At 47.1% G+C, this 19,690-nt stretch overlaps 1 protein-coding gene across 3 annotated transcripts in view; it reads left to right on the forward strand.

Annotated features, from left to right (window-relative positions):
* The window catches only part of VAV1 (vav guanine nucleotide exchange factor 1), a 50,851-nt gene that overhangs the window by 4,924 nt on the left and 26,237 nt on the right, over positions 1-19,690 (forward strand). The gene's annotated exons all lie outside the window — the stretch shown is intronic.

The raw sequence follows: 19,690 nt of genomic DNA on the forward strand, positions 1-19,690 counted from the left end.
CTCACGACCCCGAAATCATGACCTCAGCAGAAACCAAGAGTCGATTGCTTAACTGACTGTGCCACCCAGGCGCCCTTGTAAACATTTTCTATACATTAACTTGTTTAATCCTCATAACACCCTAGGTGGCAGATGGTGTATTTTCCTTATTTTTCATGTGAGGAATTGAGGCACAGAAGTGCCAAGTCACTTGCCTCAGGGTACCTAACTTGAAAGCAGCAGAGTTGGGGATTGGAACCCTGGACACCCTGGTTGCGGGGATTCTTGCTGTCGACAGTTACCCAAAACTGCCTCTATCCCATTGCTCAGTGGGGTGATCATTTATTTTATCATCCTCTCTGTCAGTGGACACTTGGATTCTGCCAAGCTTTTGTTATGACACATTTACTGCAACCACTAACCTTGTCCGTGAATCATTTTTTTGATTTCTCCACTGTGTGACCTTGGGCTTGTTACCTAACCTCTCTGTGCCTCAGTATCCTCATCTCTAAAATGGGGATAATAAATCCCTCTCTTTAAGCATTGTTGTGAGGGATAGTGAATTACTATAAAGAACCTAGAAAAGTCCCTGGCTACACAGGAATGTTATTATTGCTGCCATACACGTGGCAAGTATCTCCACGGGGTTTCTCAGAAGGGTTTGCTGGCTCCAAGTGTCTGAGCCTTTGTGTCTTTGGCAGGTATTGCCAAGTTGTTCTCCATATGGGCTTATTCCCATGTGGGCTATTCCAATTACATTGCCACTAAGAAAGCATGAGAGTGCTTCCTGGCCGTCACCTCGCCACAGGCTGTTCTATTGTTAAGTGTTTGGAGTCTTGCCAACTTCATGGGTGATAAATGGAGCTCATTATGGCTCAATTTACATTTCTCTTATTCTGAGTGAAGCTGAACCTCTTTTTCTTTGTTTAAGAGCTATTTCTATTTTCTCTTTGTGAAGTAATTATTTGTTCATATCATTTGCCCATTGCTTTGTTTTTTGCTTCTGCGACTGCTGTCCTTTTTTTCTTATTGATTTTTAGGAACTCATTATATATTAGGCTGGCTTGAATTTCAAGTCAGGTACTTACTACCTTTGTGACTGCAAAGAAAAAAAAAACATTGCTTGACCTATCTGAGCCCTGGTTGTCTCATCTATAAAATGGGGATGTGGACCGCACCTTTATTTCAGGGGTTGTATGAGGGTTAAATGTGATAGGTTAAGTTACATTCCTTACTGGTGTGATTGATGTGCTAAATTTAGCCAATGCTAAAATAATGGGAGGCACTGTTTTTGTTAATTTGATTTCAGTCAGTCTGAGTTGGCTGTACGATGTGGTATAAGTCAGGGTGTGTAATGTAACAAACTACACACTTTAGCAGTCAGGGTTTACTTCTTGCTCTCATCACAATCTAGTTTGGGTCATCTTGGGGGTTAAGGGAGTGGCTCTTATTTACAAAGCCCCTACAGGACCTAGACTCCTTCCATCCCGTGCCCTACTTTCCCTAAAGCCCTTGAAGTCCTCTCTATCCCAGAAGGTGGGGAAGAAGAGTGTGAGGAAGGAAACCAGGGAAGGCTTTCATGCGCCAGGCCCGGAAGTGGTGCTGTCACCTCCATTCTTGATCCATTGGCCAGAACTCCATCACATGGTCCCATCTAACCACAAGAGAGGCTGAGAATGGTTTAGCTGGGAGCTAGGGAGAACAGGAAATGGTTGGGTGGACATAGAAGAGAATGCTGTAGAACTCCAGAATGATGCCTGGCTGGCTTCAGAGAGACAGGTCTGGAGATGCTGGCTTGGAGGAAGCCGTAGTGGGATAAGGAATGAAGGGGGCTTGAATCAAAGCCATGGGGGAGGGATTCAGCTAAGGACTGGGGAGCCTGGGTGGCATCAAATCTCAGCAAAGTAGGTTGGGTTGGGTTGGGTTGGTTGGAAGACCTCATCTCAACATGCGTACTATGGCTGATGGGGACAGAAGTCTAGGAGGGCCAACATTTGGTATCGTGCCTTCTTTTCTTCCAGTTTGTTCTGTTCACTGACTTCCTTTTGTGCTTACTACTGGGAAATGTCACCCTTCAGGATTTTCCACAGAGGATGCTGGGAAATCCTGTCCCTCTCCTGCTACCAGCCCTCCCATGGCTCCCCATTGCCTTTGGGGCAAAAGACAAAGTCCTCACCCTGACCCAAGAGAACCTATGCATTTGGCCTTTGCTCACCTCCTGGCCCTCCCCTCTCTCCTCTCTTCTCTTTCCTCACTCTACTCCAGATACACGAGCCTCCTTGCTGTTCCTAGAACCCACCAGGTTGATCCAGCCTCAGGGCCTTTGCACATCACTCCTTTCTCCATGGATCTCTCTTCCCCCAGATATACAGCATGATTGCTCTCTTATCTCCTTCAGGTTTCTTACCAGAGAGCTTCCCCAGTTTCCACACATAAGATTGTACCCCATACCCCCTGCCCCTCTGTGCTGTCTCTTCTTTTTCTTGTTTTATTTTTTTCCCTCGCACACAGCCCTCTGACCTACATAGTTTTTACTTCTTTGCTTATTATCTGCTTCCCGCACTGAAATGTCAGGACAAGGCTTTCATCTGTTTCGTTCACAGCTGTGTCCCTGGTGCCTAGAACAGCACCTGGCACATAGTAGGTGCTCAGTAAACATTTATCAACTATTCACTTCATTCATTTATTCATCCTTCCTTTAATGCCAGGACAGCAAATTATAACGTATGCCTTGTTTCTTACACACAATTTAATCAATACATGGTCACACTTATTTGTTGACATTTTGTCTGTGGGGCTTTCATTACATGAATAATCACGACAAGGACGCTATGACCTGCAAAGCCAAAAAAAAAAAAATTGCTATCTGTCTCTTTACGGAAAGAGTTTACCAATTGATCCCTGATTTAGTGGGTATGTGTTGAGTACTTACTTATTATTGGTTAGTGTTGGTTGGTTAGCAGTGGTTAAGTATGGATTGCTTGAGATCAATCCTGCCTCTACTGGTTCCTAGTTATGTGACTTTGGGCAAGTGTCTAGGCCTCTCCTGCCTTTGGTTTTCTCACCTGTAAAATGGGGAAAATGATGATGATCCTGCTAATAATATTAATGATGACACCACCCATGTCATGGATATTTCCTTGTATTAAACGATGCGCAGGATGATGGAGAATTCCATGATGAATGGTACACAGATCCTCATGCAGCTCATGGAAATAGATGAGGGAATAGGCAGTTAACCGAGAGTGGAACACAGTCTGCCAATGGGTGGGTGGAGCCCAGGGCATTGTGGGAGTGGAGAGGAGGGAAACCCCAGAAGCAATCAGGGTAGGCCTCTTGGAGGAGGTGATATTCCAATCGAGTGTGGGAGGTTGGGGCCTATTTGAGGAGCCAACAGAAGTTCTGTTTGTCTCCCTTGTTAACATTAATGACTCCAGGAAGTGGCAGCACCCAAGGGTGTGTTGGGTGGGCACAGCTGAGCTTCTAAAGGTCTCACCACATTGTAGAAATTAACTGTCCCCTTCTGATAGCAGAGATAGTGTTCTGAGACCTGGGCTTTAGAAGGAACTTGGGAGTCAGGTCCCTTGGGGAAGAAATAAAAGATGTTCAGTTGGAGAAGTTTGAGGTTTGAGGAAATTCTGAGCTCAGTCTGCAGAAATTTTAACCAAGAGTTTTAGAACTTGTGACAGAAAACCCAACTGAAACTGGCTTAGTAAAAAATAATATTTATTAGCTCACATAACTGAAAATGTCTTCAGGTCCAGCTGGATCCAGGGGCTCCATTTCAGGATCATCTCCACCCCCATCTCTTAACTCAGCTGTCTTTTCAGTGTTCTCCATTCTCAGTCATCCTTTCCCCTCATGGTGGCAGGCGGGGTGCCCAGCTGCTCTAAATTTAGATGTCCACATTTTTGTGTACAGTGGAAAATGGCTGCTCAAGCCCAAATCTATGCCTCACTGGACATGATTTCTTGTGTGTGTGTGTGTGTGTGTGTGTGTGTGTGTGTGTGTGTTTAGGGGGGAGTCACATGTCTGTTCCTCAACCAATTGTTGTGGTCGGGAGAATATGCTGTTCTGATTGGCCAGGCTGAGGTCACATACCTCTTTATGGAGACGGAGAGGAGTTGACCCTACCGAAAGGAGCTAGACGGGGCGGAGGAGGGGTGGCTCCCCAGGGGACGCTGAGGGGCTGATAGCAGAAGAAGTGGGAATAGATGTCAGGAGGCAATCGCTGTTTATACTGGCATCAGGTACGAAATTGCCGCACAACCTCTCACCAGTCCCCGCTGCTGACAATTGGAGCCCCGTCTTTCTCCGTCTTGGGGGCTGCTCTGTGCATCCTAGGATGTTTGGCGACATCCCTGACCTCCACCCACTCAATGCCAGTAGCACCCTCTCCCCGGAGCTGTGACAACAAAATGTCTGCGGACATTGTCAAGTGTCCCCTAGGAGGCAGAATCCCCTGTTCTCCCACCCCCACCCCCACCAACTCTATTTTGGAGGGAGCAAGCTTCCGATCTTGGGGAGGGTCCAAAGAGTCATGCATGAACAATTACTGTCTGGGGACAGTGAAGAAGAGATTGAGAGCTTCACTGAGTTGGAATAATCATTTATTTTATTATCAGCAACGGGAACTGTGCTGATTGCCGGGGTTATGGGAAAGAACACAGCAGACACATTCTCTGGTCTCCTAAGTTCATGGCCTTGCGGGGGAGAAGGGCAGTGTACTTGTTTCCTGTGGCTGCACGAACAAAGGACCACAAACGGGATGGCTTAAAATAACAGAAATATATTGTCTCATGGTTCCAGAGGTTAGAGATCCGAAATCAAGGTGTGAGCAGGGTCGAGCTCTTTCTGGGGGGCTCTCGAGGAGAATCCATTCCTTGCCTCTTCCAGCTTCCGGTGGCTCCAGGCGTTCCTTGGCTCCTGACTGTGTCACTCTGTCTTCACCAGGTTGTCTCTTTTGTGTCTGTCTGTCTGTGGGTCTCTTCTGTGTGTCTCGTGTAAGGACACTTGTTGGTGAATTTAGGGCCCACCCAAGTAATCCAGGATGATCTCGTGATCTTGAGATCCTTAACTTAGTCACATTTTGCAAAGTCCTTTTATTATTTTTTCCCCCAAATAATGTCACATTCACAGGTAGGTTCCAGGGATCTGAGGTGGTTATATCTTTTTGGGGGGACCACCATTCAACCCACTATAGACAGTAAAAAAGCAAATCAACAAAATATTACAATAAATGCTACAGGCAAAATAAGCCAGGGGTCAAGATGGAGAAGAGGAAAGGGGCATGCTTCTGGACGGTGGTCAAGGAAAGCTGAAGGATGAGGAGCTAGCTCTGGGAAGAATGGGGCAAGAGGGCAAATGCCATGCAAAGGCCCTGTGGTGAGGAAGGTCTAAATGAAAGTGAATGGTGAAGGGAGAGTGCTGGGATTAAGGTTGGGAGGGAGGCCCTTCGCTAGTGTGGCTGTGGGTACATGTGCACAATTAGGTGTGATGGGAAGTCCTTGGAGGGTTTAAGCAAATTGGTGGGTTAAAGAGGTCCCTCTAGCTGCTCTGTGGGGACCAGACTGTAAGGGTAATTGAAATGGCAGTGAGGGGACCTGGGCGGAAGGGTTGATGGAGGTGTCCCATGGGGTTGTAATGGTGGCTGGACTAGAGTCAGGAACAATGGATGGGTTCACATTTCAGTGGTTGTGGTGGTCAGACTTCCTGACAAACGAGATGGGGGAGGGGTGGGAGTGAATGAAAGGAGGGGTGATATGATGTCTAAATTTGCAGCTTAGGAACCTGTGTGAATGGGGGCATTACTTGCTAAGATGGGAAGGCTGGGGAGAGTCAAGTTTTGGGGAGTTACTCAAGTTTTGGGGAGCTCCTTGATGGGGGTGAGTTACCTTGGAGATGGAAGGCAGCATAGCATAGTGGTTAATGTAGGTGGTTCTCAACTCGGGGTGTGGGGAACAACTCTGTCCCCCCAGGGGACATTTGGCAATGCCTGGAGATATTTTTGGTTCTCACTACTGGAGGGAGTGGTGTGCTCCTGGCATCTAGTGGGTAGAGACCAGGATGCTGCTGATATCCTAAATGTCCTGTAATCCCGGGACAGCCACTGAAATAGCAATTGTGTTGAGACTGAGAAACCCTGTTTGAGGGGCAGGGACACTACTTACATGGGGGTCTGGGTTCTAGTCTTGACTGTGGGATCTTGGGTGAGTTACTGTTCCTTTCCATGACTCAGTCTCCCCACCTTTCAAATGGGGGTCAGGATAGTCCCTGCCTTATAGGTCTGTTACAAGAATTAAATGAGTGAATTGTTGTAAAGTTGTCACGTGCTTCAAGCAGTACCTAGTAGTGACTGGTGGGCAAACTCATAGGGGTGGATGAGATCATTTGGGGAGGGAGGAGAGAGAGAGAGAAGAAAAGGGGTCTGAGCCTCAAGGTGTAGCAGCATGGGGAGGTTGGGGAGGGGCGGAAGAAGAGGCCAAGGAGTCAGAAGAGAACCAGCGACTTAGGAGGAAAGCTAGAGACCAAAAGAAGAAAGCATATCCACAGTGAGGTGTTGGTACTTTGAAACAAACAATTTTATTGAAGTGGATGGGAATAGTGTCAAAGAGTATAATAAATACCAACAGTAGAAACAGGTCCCGTTTTTGAAGCACTTACTGTGTGCAAATGTTGTTCCAGGTATGTAACACTTATAACTCACTTGATTTTTACAACAAGTCCATGGAGTAAGTGCCATGATGTTCAGGTTATCTCTTCTGCGAGTCAAACCACCCCAAACTTAAAGACATAAGACAACAGCTATTTTAAAATTCTCACAGCTTTTGTGAGTCAGGAATTCAAATGGAGTGTGGAGATGATGGTTTGTCAGCCCTGCAATGAGAAGCCTTGAACGTCTGAGGGCTGGAATCAGCTGGAGGATCCTTCCTCTGCACTCTGGGAGTCTGGGATGGGGTGACTCATGCTGAGCTCAGCTGGGCCTGTTGACTGGAGCAGCAGCCTGTGGCCTCTCCATGTGGCTTGGGCTTCCTCACAACATGGTGACTGAGTTTTGAGAAGGAGTGTGGAGAGATCAAGTGTTTCTCACGGTGGAAGCTGCCAATTTTCTTCTGACCTACTTAGAGACCACGTGGTGTTGCTTTGCTGTAATTTACTAAGACCAGCCTGGATTCAAGGGCAGAGGAATCAGAATCCACCCCCCGATGGTGGTGTGACAAGTCCCACTGCAGAAGAGCATGCTGGTTGGGTGCTATGTTCGTGGCCATATTTGGAAAGCACAACCCATTCTTTGTTATTATCCTAGTCTCACAGATGAGGAAATGGAAACATGGAAAGTTTAAGTGAGTCACCCAAGTGAACAAGTAGCTATGCTGGGATTTGAGCCCCCAAACCTGTGACTATAAGCACTATATGAATATCGCCTCTTTGAGGGGGACATATGAACCTTTTAAGTGGTTATGGAGATAGTCTTGGATTCAGATTTCTGGTTTTCTCAGTCATGGTTTAGCCAGGAAAGCAGAAATCATCTTAGATCTTTCAGACAGAGAGGATTTAATTCAGGTAATGGCTAATGGGTGATGGGGGAGCTGAGAAGACAGATGGGGGCTGAGGTAACCCAGAGAGTGGCCACTAGGCTGGAGAAATAGCAGAAGAGGTAGTGTGACTGGGTCCAGAGTCCGGAACCATTCAGGGGAGCCAGGACCTTGTGCAAGAGCTGCCATCAGGGAGCCAACACCAGGAAGGAGACATATTTGCTGCTGAAGAGGCAGAGCAAGGGAGGGAGAAATACCCTGGTTTCTCTTCCTCCCGCCCTCTGGGCTCCTGTTTGGACATCCCATTGGCTAAGCCCACCTGGAAGCCAGGGTGTAAAGGAGCCTGGGAAATGTAGTTCTCTGCTGTGGAACAGAGCAAAGGGCAGGCAGGGAATGGATCTGAGAGCAAGTGGACCAATGGCCCTCATGGTTAACTGCCTCTTTGAGCTCTGTGTTGTCTCAACGGGAGCTGCTGTTACCGCTATTTGCCTGCAAACAGGTGAAACGCAATGGTTTTGTTTCCCGAGACAGGGTCCTCTTTAGCTCTAATGGCTCTGGTGGTTTTGGAGTTCAGTTTAATCTTAGATCAAACCCAGATCTCCTTTCTTAGGACTCTCCACCAGCACACAGCTCATCAGCCTTCCTCCAGACAACCCGTCGGAGATCTGCCTGCAGTAATTATTTCCCCGGCTTCCTCCAAGTCACCTGTAGTCCTGGTAGAACCCTGCAGCAGCTTCATGGCTCCTCAGTGAACAGTGTGTTTCCAGAAACCCACCTTGGGGGTGTCTGTCTTGTGCCTGTCTGCCCTGGGGACTCAGAATGATCCCCACATGGGTGCAGCATCCAGCACCCCAAAAGATGTGGGGCTGTTCCCTTTAGTGTGATCTGTGCTGGATTGTGGGACTGGGGGAATTGGGAGAAAAGCATTAACGATTTGTGATGCCCTCTTAGGGACTCTGAGATATGGCCAAAGGTTGGAATGCTGTGGTGACAACCACTTGCCCCATTTTGATTACACAGTTTGTTTGTTTTTTTTTTAATTATTTAGAGAGGGAGAGAGGTGGGGGAGGGGCAGAGGGAGAGGGAGAGAGAGAATCTTAAGCGACACAGGACTCGATTTCACGACCCTGAGATCATGAGCTGAGCAGAAATCAGGAGTCGGACACTTAGCCTACTGAGCCACCCAGGTGCCCCTGATTACACAGCTTTGATATCCAGTTTTGGTAGATCAGCACCTGATACTGCCCTTGGTCCACTCCCTCCCACTCCCCCTTTCTCACTTTGCTCCAGCCACACTGGCCTCCAACCTCTTTGACCGATGCACCAGGCAGTGTTCTGCCTCAGGATGTTTGCCCTGGCTGTTCCCTCTGCCTGGAATGCTTTTCCTCCAGGCGCCCATCTGGGTCATTCCATCCTTCAAGCCTTTACTCTGATTTCACATTCTGAGTGACGCTCCCTAGACCTTATTTAAAACTGCACCCCCTCCTAGCACTCCCCTCCCTTATTCCACTTATTTTTCTCCCTTAATACTCACCACCTTATACATACATATTCATGTAACACTTTGGTTGTGTGTCCTTCTACCAGAGTGTCAGCCTCACTCTAGCAGGGATGTCTATCTCTTTTGTTCACAGCTGCATCCCCAGCGCTTGGATCAGTACGTGGGGCATAGTCGATGCTCAATAAATATTTGTTGAGTCAAGGAAGGGGTGGTTGCAAGTTTAGAGCACTCTGTCATGCCGCCCCGTCTGACCACACACTATGTACCCTCTCGGTTTGCCTCTTACACTCAGCACCATCCTTCTGCGATTTATCATAGCGCCGCGTGTATCAGTCCTTCATACCTTATTCTTGAGTCGTATTCCAGCGTATGGACACCCCGCAATTTGCTCATCCTTCCTGCTGCTGATGGACACTTGGGCTGTTGCCACGTTTTGGCTGTCACAGACACGGCTGCTGTGAACATCGGCTCCCTGCGCACACTTGCTTTAATTTCTTCATGTAAACGTCTGAGGGTGGGATGAGTTGTGTGGCAGGTGCGTGTCTAACCTTTTAAGAAGCTGTCAAACCATTCTTGCAACTTGGTTGCACCGTTTGACCTCCCAGCCCGTAGTGCGTGAGCGTTGCCTGGAGCTCTCCCCCTCTTGCTCGGCCATCCCTTTGTCCTCGGCTTTATCAGACACCTCTCCCATTTAACCAGATCCCTCCTGGGGCTCCCTGTGCTGCTTGCCGGGCTCACTCACCCACCACTGTTGTAACCAACCAATTATTAATGCCGCTGTCTGCTCAGTGTCCATCTCCCCACTAGACTATAAGCTCTGTGCAGACAGGGTTCTCTCTGTCTCGGCCACCACCGGGTCCCGGGGCTTGGCACACAGGAGGCACTCGATGCATGCTTGCTGAATGAATGTATGTCCCTGCCTGGTGGGCCAGGTGCTAGAGTGGAGATTCGGTTGGCATTTTCATTCCCAGAGCGAAGATGAGTAAGTGGAGGCCCCAGATGGTGCAGTAACCCACCCAAGGTCCTTCAGCTTGCAGCAGCTGGGCTGGGAGTGGAACCATGTCTGTCTGACCCTCTTGACTGACACTGAGATGTTGAGTGTGTGTTGGCGCGAGAGGGGAGGAGACAGAAGAGAGACAGGCTGGCTGGCATGGGGAAGGTTTTGAAGGCCAGGAAGAGGCGCTGATGCTCTGTACCTCTGCTGCCAGGCTTTGAAGAGGTTGCACAGCATGCCCACCCTCTCTGGTCTGCAAGATGAAGTCTTGCAGTCCCAAGCTTAAGGGGCTTCAGGGCTGAACGCAGAGGCCCCCCCTTTTTCTGTCTCCCTGAGCAAGCCCTGGTAACAGGCATTTCCTGTTTCCGGTGGCTCCCTGGGCCGGGGTGGGGGTAGGGCAGCTGATCGCAGCAGTTGTACTCAGCTGTGGGTCCTCTCTGCTGCTCCCTGCCCCCAGTCACCAAATGGGGCCTCCTTCCCTGCGTACTGGTTCCCTAGAGGAGGGTGGCAAACTAAAACCTTTCTGGCTCTTTCTTTGTCTTGGGCAGAGGTTGTGCTGATGGAGGACCAGCAGGCAACGGGGAAGTGTCTGGGTACTGATTTGCATATGGGCAAGATGCCAGCCCAACTCTTTGATATTCTGGTGGAAGGGGGAGGGGGGCTGAGGGGCTTGCCTCACCAACGCGGAGGAAATGTTCTCACACACCCCTCCTACTTTTGGTTAAAAGGCCTCTTGTCCTTTGCCACCTCTCCCACGCTTTGGGCTACCAGAAAGTCCTTCTGGTGGTCTAACCTCAGTCATTCTTGCTGTCTGAGGGAGCCCCTTTCTTCAGCCTGCCCTACCCCAACCTGGAGGGCTGATGAGTCATACCCCCTACCCCTCTTGAGATGTCACATGACTGGGGGGAAGAAGTCTCAAGGCTCAGCTGATCTCCCTGAGGTCAGGAGGGAACTTCCTCCCTCAGGCCAGATGAGGCCAACTGTTCTGTTGCCCCTGGTGACTTGCAAGCCCTGTCTGGAGTCAGCCTACAAGGCTGCAAAGGCTGCTGGGCAGGAGAGTGTTACATGTGGTTCCTGTCACGTGCCGAACCTTCTACGTGGCACCAGGAAGCAGCCTGGTGTGGTTCAAAGAGGTAGGGTGGTACAGTGGTTAAGGGCATGGCCTCGAGGCTCAGAGAGCTTGTATCTGGCTCTTCACTCCTTCCTGTGTGGCCTCGGGCAAGTGATATATCCTCACGGAGACTCAGTTGTTTCACCAGTAAAATGTGGATTCGTTCATTCACCAGCCTCTACTGAGCATCTAGTAGGAGCCAGGCATTGTACTAGGTGTTGAGGCCACAGCAGTGAGCAGACAACACTGAGAATCCTGTCCTCGTGGAGCCGATGTGCCGGTGTGTTAGGGAGGACAGACAGACACTAACAAAATGAGTAAGAGAACTATACAGTGCCCCAGACAATAAGCGCTATGGAAAAAACACAAAGCAGAGGGGAGGATGGGGAGTGCTAGGGGTGTGTGCATGCGTGCGTGCGTGCGTGCGTGCGTGTGTGTGTGTGTAGTGCAGTTTTAAGTAGTGTGACTAGGAAGGTCTCACTGAGAAGTGACATTTCGTCAAAGGCCCGAAAGAGACAAGGGAGGGAGGCACCAGGTTAATGGGGGAGGGACATTCTGAGCAGATGGGAACAGCTTGTGCAAAGGCCCTGGGGCATGGCCGTGCCTGGCATGTTGGAAGAACAGTGAGGAGGCCTGTGTGGCTGGAGCAGAGAGAGCTAGGCGGAGAACGGGAGGAGGGGTAGGTAGGGAGGGGATGGGGCAGGTCATGCGAGGGCTTGTGGTTTGCATCTGGGTAAGATGGAAGACTTGGGAAGGTTTTGATAAAATTTCTCTGGCTACCATGTTGAAAATAAATGACATGTGTCCAGGGGCAGAAGCAAGCAGTCCAATGAGGAGGCCACTGAAATAATGTAGGTGAGCGATAATGGTGGCTTGGGCCTGGCAGGTGCAGAGAAGGGGCGGGATTCTGGCTGTATTTGGAAGGTGGAACCGATAGGATTTGTTGAGGGGTTGGAGGCGGATGAGAGAGAAACGGAGGAGCCAAGGTGACTCCAGTGTTTTGGGTCTGAACAACTGGAAGGGAGATGTCATTAGAGCGTGCCTCGTAGATCTCAGAATCAACGTTGCTGGGGGGATTGAGCAAACCCGTGCCTGGTGAACTCTTCTTCTCAGGTTTGGAAGAGGCTATGCTCTCAAGAAATGGTGCCCCCCGGAAGGGCTGGAGGCTCTGGAGGGCAGGGGCTGGTCACACAGGCAGTGCTGGGTCACTGAGGGACTCCTTAGAGACAGCTTTGGGAAACGGGGCTGTAGCAAGAAAGGGAAGGTGAGCCGTGGGACAGAAAGGAGGGAACACGGGACAGGACAGAAGCACGCTGCTTGCTGTTTGTGGATGTGTGCATGCTGGAAAGAGAATGAGGACGTGGGCTGGAACGGTCCACATCTACTTGCAGAGAGGGGCAACCAGTGAGGAGGGAAAGAAGAGAATGAGATCAGAAACAGTGCGCAGGACTTGGAAATGTAACTATAATGTTTAATTAAAAAGAAAATATATTTACCCAAAGGAGCTGAGAACTCATGTCCACACAGAAACCTGCACAGAGATGCTTAGGGCAGCTTTCACATCATTGCCAGAACTTGGAAGCAACCAAGATGTCCTTCACTAGGCGATCGATAAGGAAACCGTGGGCCATCCGGACAAGGGGAATTATGGAGACAGTGGCTGCCAGGGGCTGGGGGGAGGGACAGTTGAACAGGCAGAGCACAGAGGGTCTTGGAGGCAGTGAAGCTACTCTGAATGTTACTAGAATGGTGGGTACGTGTCCTTATCTATTTGTCCAACCCCACAGAACGTACATCAGGAGTGAACCCTGATGTAACCAGGGACTTTGAGTGATGACATGTCAATGTGGGTTCACTGATTGTAACAAATGTACCCTGTTTGGTGGCGAAGGCTGATTGTGGGGGATGCTGTGCATGCTTGGGGGTAGGGAGATATATGGGAAATCTCTCTACCTTGCATTTAATTTTTCTGTGTACTTAAAACTGCTCTAAAAACATAAAGTCTATTATAAAAGAAAATAAAAAAGAGGGGTGCCTGGGTGGCGCAGACATTAAGCGTCTGCCTTCGGCTCAGGGCGTGATCCCAGCACTCTGGGATCGAGCCCCCACATCAGACTCCTCCGCTGGGAGCCTGCTTCTTCCTCTCCCACTCCCCCTGCTTGTGTTCCCTCTCTCGCTGGCTGTCTCTGTCAAATAAATAAAATCTTAAAAAAAAAAAAAAAAGAAAAGAAAAGAAAAGAAAGGAGGGAGGGAGGGCAGAGTAGCCTCCAGATAGGACTGATGGAGTTACCATGCCTGGCAAAAGGGGCTGACCAGGTGTTTTCTCACCTCCCTCCAGCTTTGGCCAGACTGTTTGTCTCTGCTCCACATGGTCTCTCACCCTCCAGAGGTTAGCCTGAGCTCTTTAATTGGGCAGCAGTGTTCCAAGAAAGCAAGAGCGGAGGTTGCAAAGCCTCTGGGTGCCTAAGCTTGAATTCACACAGTGTTACTGCCACTGCGTTCTATTGGTCAAGGCAAGTCACAGACCAGCCCAGACACGAAAGATGGGGAAGCAGACTGTTTCTACTTGGTATTTGCCCGACTTAAAAAATTTTGTGTATCTGGCGGGTAGGAAATAGTATCCTGTGGTTTTAATTAGCATCACTTTGATGACTACCAAGGTTGACTCCCTCCTCATGGGTTTGGGGGCATTTGTGATTCCTCTTCAGGGACACTTGTGTTCATGCCTTGCCAATTTTCTGATTGAATTTTTGTCTTTTTCTTATAGAATCATTAGGAATGCCTTATAAATTTGAATACAAATGTGTAGCAAATATCCATTTTCAGTCTGTGGCTTGTCTTGTCACTCTCTTCCTGATACTTTTTGATGAGTAGATCCTTATTTTAGTTTGATCAAATCTTGTTTATCTTTTGGACTTTTTGTTGTTCCAAAATCACTCACGATTCTGAGGTCATCCAGGTAGTCTCCTCAATCGTCTTCTCAAAGTCTGGCCTTTAGCATTTAAATCTTTAATACCATCTAGATTTTGTTTTGAGTAGGATATGAGGCAGACATTTGATGTATTGTTTGTTTTTTCGCCCTTATGGATCACTGGTTGAACCACCCACAATTATGAAATAGTACCTCTTTTTACCATTGGTCTGTAACAGCTGCTCGGTCATAAAAGACATTTTCATGCATGTGTGATTTATTTCTGGGTCCTCTATTATGGTTTATTTGTCTTTATCCCTATATTTCTTCTCTATTGCTAAGTAACAAATTATCCCCCAAATATTCCTTTATTGAGCACTTATTATGCTTATGAGTTTTTTGGATCAGGAATGATGAAACGGCTCAGCTGGGGTTTCTCGTGAGGTTGCAGTCAGATGTCAGCCAGGGCTACAATCATCCGAAGGCTCAACTATGGCCGGAAAATCTGCTTCCTTGATGACTCAGCGACATGGAACCCCGGTTCCTCTCCACTTGGACCTCTCCATAGGGCTGAGTGGTCTTACAACATGGTGGCTGGTCAGTGATCCAAGTGGCCCAAAGTGGAAGCTGCAATGCCTTTTATTACCTATCCTTGAAAAGTCATGTAGTGTTACTCCTACCATACTCTATCAGTCAGTCACACAGGGCTAATCTTGGTTCAGTGAGAGAGGTAATTATGAATAGGGCACAAGTACTGGGATCTGTGAGCCACTGGGGGCCATCTTGGAGGCTAACTGCTATAATTACATTGTCTTAATTACTGTAGATTTATGATAAGTCTTGTTGCGAGTATTCCCAGTTAACTTTTCCTCTACAGAATTGTCTTGGCTATTTGTGACTCTGTGCTTTCCTGTATAAATTTTAGGATTCGTGTGCCAAGTTCAATGAAAAACCATTTTGAGATTTTAACTGAAATTGCGTTGGACCTATAGCTCAATTTTGGAGAGGGCTGAAGTTCTTACAATACTGAGTCTTTCCAGACAGGAATTAGTATATATTTCACTCTATTTGCTTGGATCTTCTTTCATATTTTTCAGTAAAATTTTATGATTTTCTCCATTAAAGATTTTCCACATCTTTTTGTTAGATTTCTTATGTATCACTAGCTTTTTTGTATGTTTGTTTTACATTTTTTAGGCTATGGTAAATGATATCCTTTTAAAATTGGAGTCCAAATTTTCATGCAGTGAAATGCTCAGTTCTTCAGTTTACTGCTCAATCAGTTACAGCAGATGTATACAGTTGTGCAACCCACACCCTTATCAAGGCACAGAACATTTCCATCGCTTGTGGCCTTTCTGAGTCAATCTCCACCACCCTCCCCACCCCAAAAGCAACCACTGATCTGATTTCTATCACCATAGATTAGTTTTGCTTATTCTAGGATTTTGTAAATGTTATCTTGTTAAGAAAATAGCATTTTCTGATTGATTGTTTCTAATGCACCGACACATAGTAAACTTTGTATATTGATTGTGTATTCACTCACATTGTCAAGTTACCGTATTGATTCTGGTCGTTTATCTGTATATTCTTTTGGGCTCTCTGTGTTGACAATGGTACCTCCTGCAGATGCCCAGTTTCTTCCTCCCTCCTTCCCTTCTCTTTCCTTCCTTTCCCTTCCCTTTTCCTTCTCCTTCCTTCCTTCTTTCCTTCCTTCTTTCCTTCTTCCTTCCTTCCTTCCTTCCTTCCTTCCTTCCTTCCTTCCTTCCTCCTTACCGTTTCCTTGTTTTGTCTCGCAGTGCAGGCTAAGATCTTCAACGCAGTGTTGACTAGAAATGGTAATGGGGACACCCTACCTTAGTTCTGATTTCAAATGCCAGGGAATCTTTTCAATATTTTCCCATTAAATATAATGTTCTGCTTTTTATTTAAAACAAAGATTTAAGATTTTTTTTTTTGAAGATGCTTTCTTTGGGGCGCCTGGGTAGCTCAGTCGTTAAGCATCTGCCTTCGGCTCAGGGCGTGGTCCCAGAGTCCTGGGATTGAGCCCCACATCAGGCTCCTTCGCTGGGAGCCTGCTTCTTCCTCTCCCACTCCCCCTGCTTGTGTTCCCTCTCTCGCTGGCTGTCTCTCTCTCTGTCAAATAAATAAATAAAATCTTTATAAAAAGAAAAGAAGACGCTCTCTGTATCAGGTTACAGAAATTCCTTTCCACTCTTATTTTGCCAAGTGTCTTTTTTTTCTTTCTCGCTCTCTTTTTTTTTTTTTAAGATTTTTTAAAATTTATTTGAGAGAGAGAGAGTGCGCACAAGGGGGGAGGGGAGCGGCAGAAGGAGAGGGAGAAGCAGGCTCTCCACTGAGCAAGGAGCCCGACACAGTGCTTGATCCCAGGACCCTGGGATCATGACTTGAGCTGAAGGCAGACGCTTAACCAACTGAGCCACCCAGGGACTCCTCTTTCTCTCTTTCTTTTCTTTTCTTTTTTCTTTTTCTTTTTTTAAAGATTTTATTTATTCATTTAACAGAGAGAGAGAGAGAGAGACAGCCAGCGAGAGAGGGAACACAGGCAGGGGGAGTGGGAGAGGAAGAAGCAGGCTCCCAGCCAAGGAGCCTGATGTGGGGCTCAATCCCAGGACTCTGGGATCACGCCCTGAGCCAAAGGCAGATGCTTAACGACTGCACCACCCAGGCGCCCCTCTTTCTCTCTTTCTTTACCACAAATAGATGTTGAATAGCTACTCTGTTTTTTGTGCATCTCTAACTACTACTAATCTCTTTTCCACAGAGAGAGAACAAGCCTTGGGCAGGCAATAGATCCTGCTGGACTTTCCTAACACTGTTTACATCGTATTTACTTTACACTGCCTTCTTTTTATAGCAAATGATCCTAGTTTTCTTTTGCGAGCAGAATGTAAAGTTCTCTTCTTAAATACATTTATTTAAGTTAAAGTTTATTGACCTTATTTTATTTTTTAAAGATTTTATTTATTTATTTGACAGAAAGAGAGAGAGAGTGCACACGCGGGGGGGGGGTGGCAGAGGGAGAGGGGAGAGAGAGAAAGGGAGCCCCATGGGGCTCGATCCCAGGACCCTGGGAAGCTGGAGGCAGACCCTTCACTGACTGAGCCACCCAGGCATTTCTAAGTCAAAGTTTATTTAGTTCATGTTCCGTAGATAGTGGAGCAGGTGTACTGTGCATGCAGCAATAATTGAGAAGAGGATACAGTCTGAAGATGGAAGTGTGAGACCCGTGGGTACAATGAACGCTGTGTATTGACTTGATTCACGTATGTTGCTACAGCATAGTGCTTGCCATCATGCTGCCTGGGTTTGCATCCTGGATGGCTGTCCTTGCCTCAGTTGCCTTATCTGTAAAATGAGGACATAATAGTACTTGCAGAATTCCATTACACACACACACACCTACACACACACACACACACACACGGGGGAGGCGGGGAGAGAATACGAGTTGGTGGGGAGGAAGACAGAGAGAAAGTCAAACTCACAGAAGCAGAGAGTAGAAGCTTAGCAGGGGCTGAGGGGATGAGGAAAATGGGGAGATGTTGGTCAAAGGATACAAAATTGCAGTTAGGTAGAATGAATCTGTCTAGGGATCTAATGTGCAGGCATGATGTAACCTCTGTCCTTAATAATACTGTATTGAGGGGCGCCTGGGTGGCTCGGTTGGTTAAGCATCTGACTCTTGCTTTTGGCTCAGGTCATGATCTCAATATCGTGAGATCCAGCCCCACATTGGGCTCAGTGCTGAATGTGGGGTCTGCTTAAGATTCTCTCTCTCCCTCTCCCTCTGCCCCCCTCCCACTCCCACTCACATGGGCATGTGCACACACACTATCTCTCTCTCTCTCAAAAAAAAATAATACTGTATCGAACACTGGAAATATGCTAAGAGAGTAGATTTCAGGTGCACTCATCACCCACAAAAAAAGTGACTGTGTGAGGAGATGCTATGTTAATTAGCTGGACTGTAATAATCATTTCACTATGAATATTCATATCAAATAATCACATAGTATGCCTTAAGTATTTACAATATTATACACACACACACACACACACGTTAAAAATACAGAGAGTGCTGGGAATTGGGCACATAGCAGGCGCTCACACAAAGCCATGAGATAAAACTGTGGTCAAGAAAGGTTGGTTAGAATTCTGTAGGATCTGGGGACCCTAGAGAGAGCTGAGCCCATTGGGACATTTGCATGAATCGACATCAGGCGAATGCAAGGGCTTGTTTATAGCAGACCCGAATACCCCAGACCCAGAGTGACGTCCTGTGTGTGACTGCTGCATCAGTTCGTATCTTGTGGTCGCAAGTTACTACAACCCAACCCAAACTGATTTAAACAAGAAAGGAATGTGTTGGCTCATGACACTGAAAAGTTCAAACATGTTCCCCATAAACGGAACCATACAATATGTGACCTTTTGTGCCTGACTTCTTTCATGGAGTGTCACGTTTCTGAGGGTTATCCACACTGTAACTTGTATCAACACTACACTCCTTTCTATGGCCTAATAATATTCTATGTTATAGATATACCTTATTTTGTTGATCTGTCTATCAGTTACAGACATAGGTAAATTCGCGGACACAGAAAGCAGACAGTGGTTGCCATGGAGAAGGGAGAGATTGGGAATGGCAGGTGACTGCCTAACGGGGACAGAGATTCCTTTTGGGCTGAGAAGAAAGTCTTGGAACTGGGTGAGGTGCCCATTGCAGGACATTGTGAGTGTGCCAAATGTCACCTAAGCGTACACTTCAAAATGGTTCGTGGTTAGATTTTTTTTATTGTTGTAAATGATACACAATGTTTATCATTACATATACATACATAAAATGATATAAATATATAGTTGATGAATATAAATTCAAATTGATATAAAATATTTGAATACTATAGAAATAAAATGGAATATTTTTTTTAAAGATTTTTATTTATTTATTTATTCGACAGAGATAGAGACAGCCAGCGAGAGAGGGAACACAAGCAGGGGGAGTGGGGAGAGGAAGAAGCAGGCTCATAGTGGAGGAGCCTGATGTGGGGCTCGATCCCACAACACCGGGATCACGCCCTGAGCCGAAGGCAGACGCTTAACCACTGTGCCACCCAGGCGCCCCATAAAATGGAATATTTATCCCTTTAACAATTTCAGTGGCATTAAATCCACTCACAATGTTGTGTACCCATTGCTACTATATCCAAAACTGTTCATCTTCCCCAAAAGAAACTCTGTCCCCATGAAACACTGACTCCCCACCCCCGCCTCCAACCCCTGGCTCCCACCATCTACTTTCTGTCTCTGTGAATTTGCCCACTCCAGGGACCTCGTACAAGTGGAATCCTACAATAATTGTCCTTCTGTGTCTGGCTTATTTCAATGACCATAATGTTTTCAAGGTTCATTCTGCCGTAGCATAAATCAAAATTTCATTTCTGTTTCTGGCTGAATAATATTCCATTTTATGTTTATAATGCATTTTGTTATCAGTTAATGGCTAACTTTATGTTATATGAATTTTACCTCAATAAACGAGAATTCAGGGGTAGAGTTAGCTTCAGGTATAGCTTAATCTTTATCAGAAGGGGGTGTGGCTTACTGAGAGGGAGGTGGTGCCTTCTTTCCC

This window comes from Ailuropoda melanoleuca, chromosome 4 (assembly GCF_002007445.2).
Source record: "Ailuropoda melanoleuca isolate Jingjing chromosome 4, ASM200744v2, whole genome shotgun sequence".
Lineage (NCBI taxonomy): Eukaryota > Metazoa > Chordata > Mammalia > Carnivora > Ursidae > Ailuropoda > Ailuropoda melanoleuca.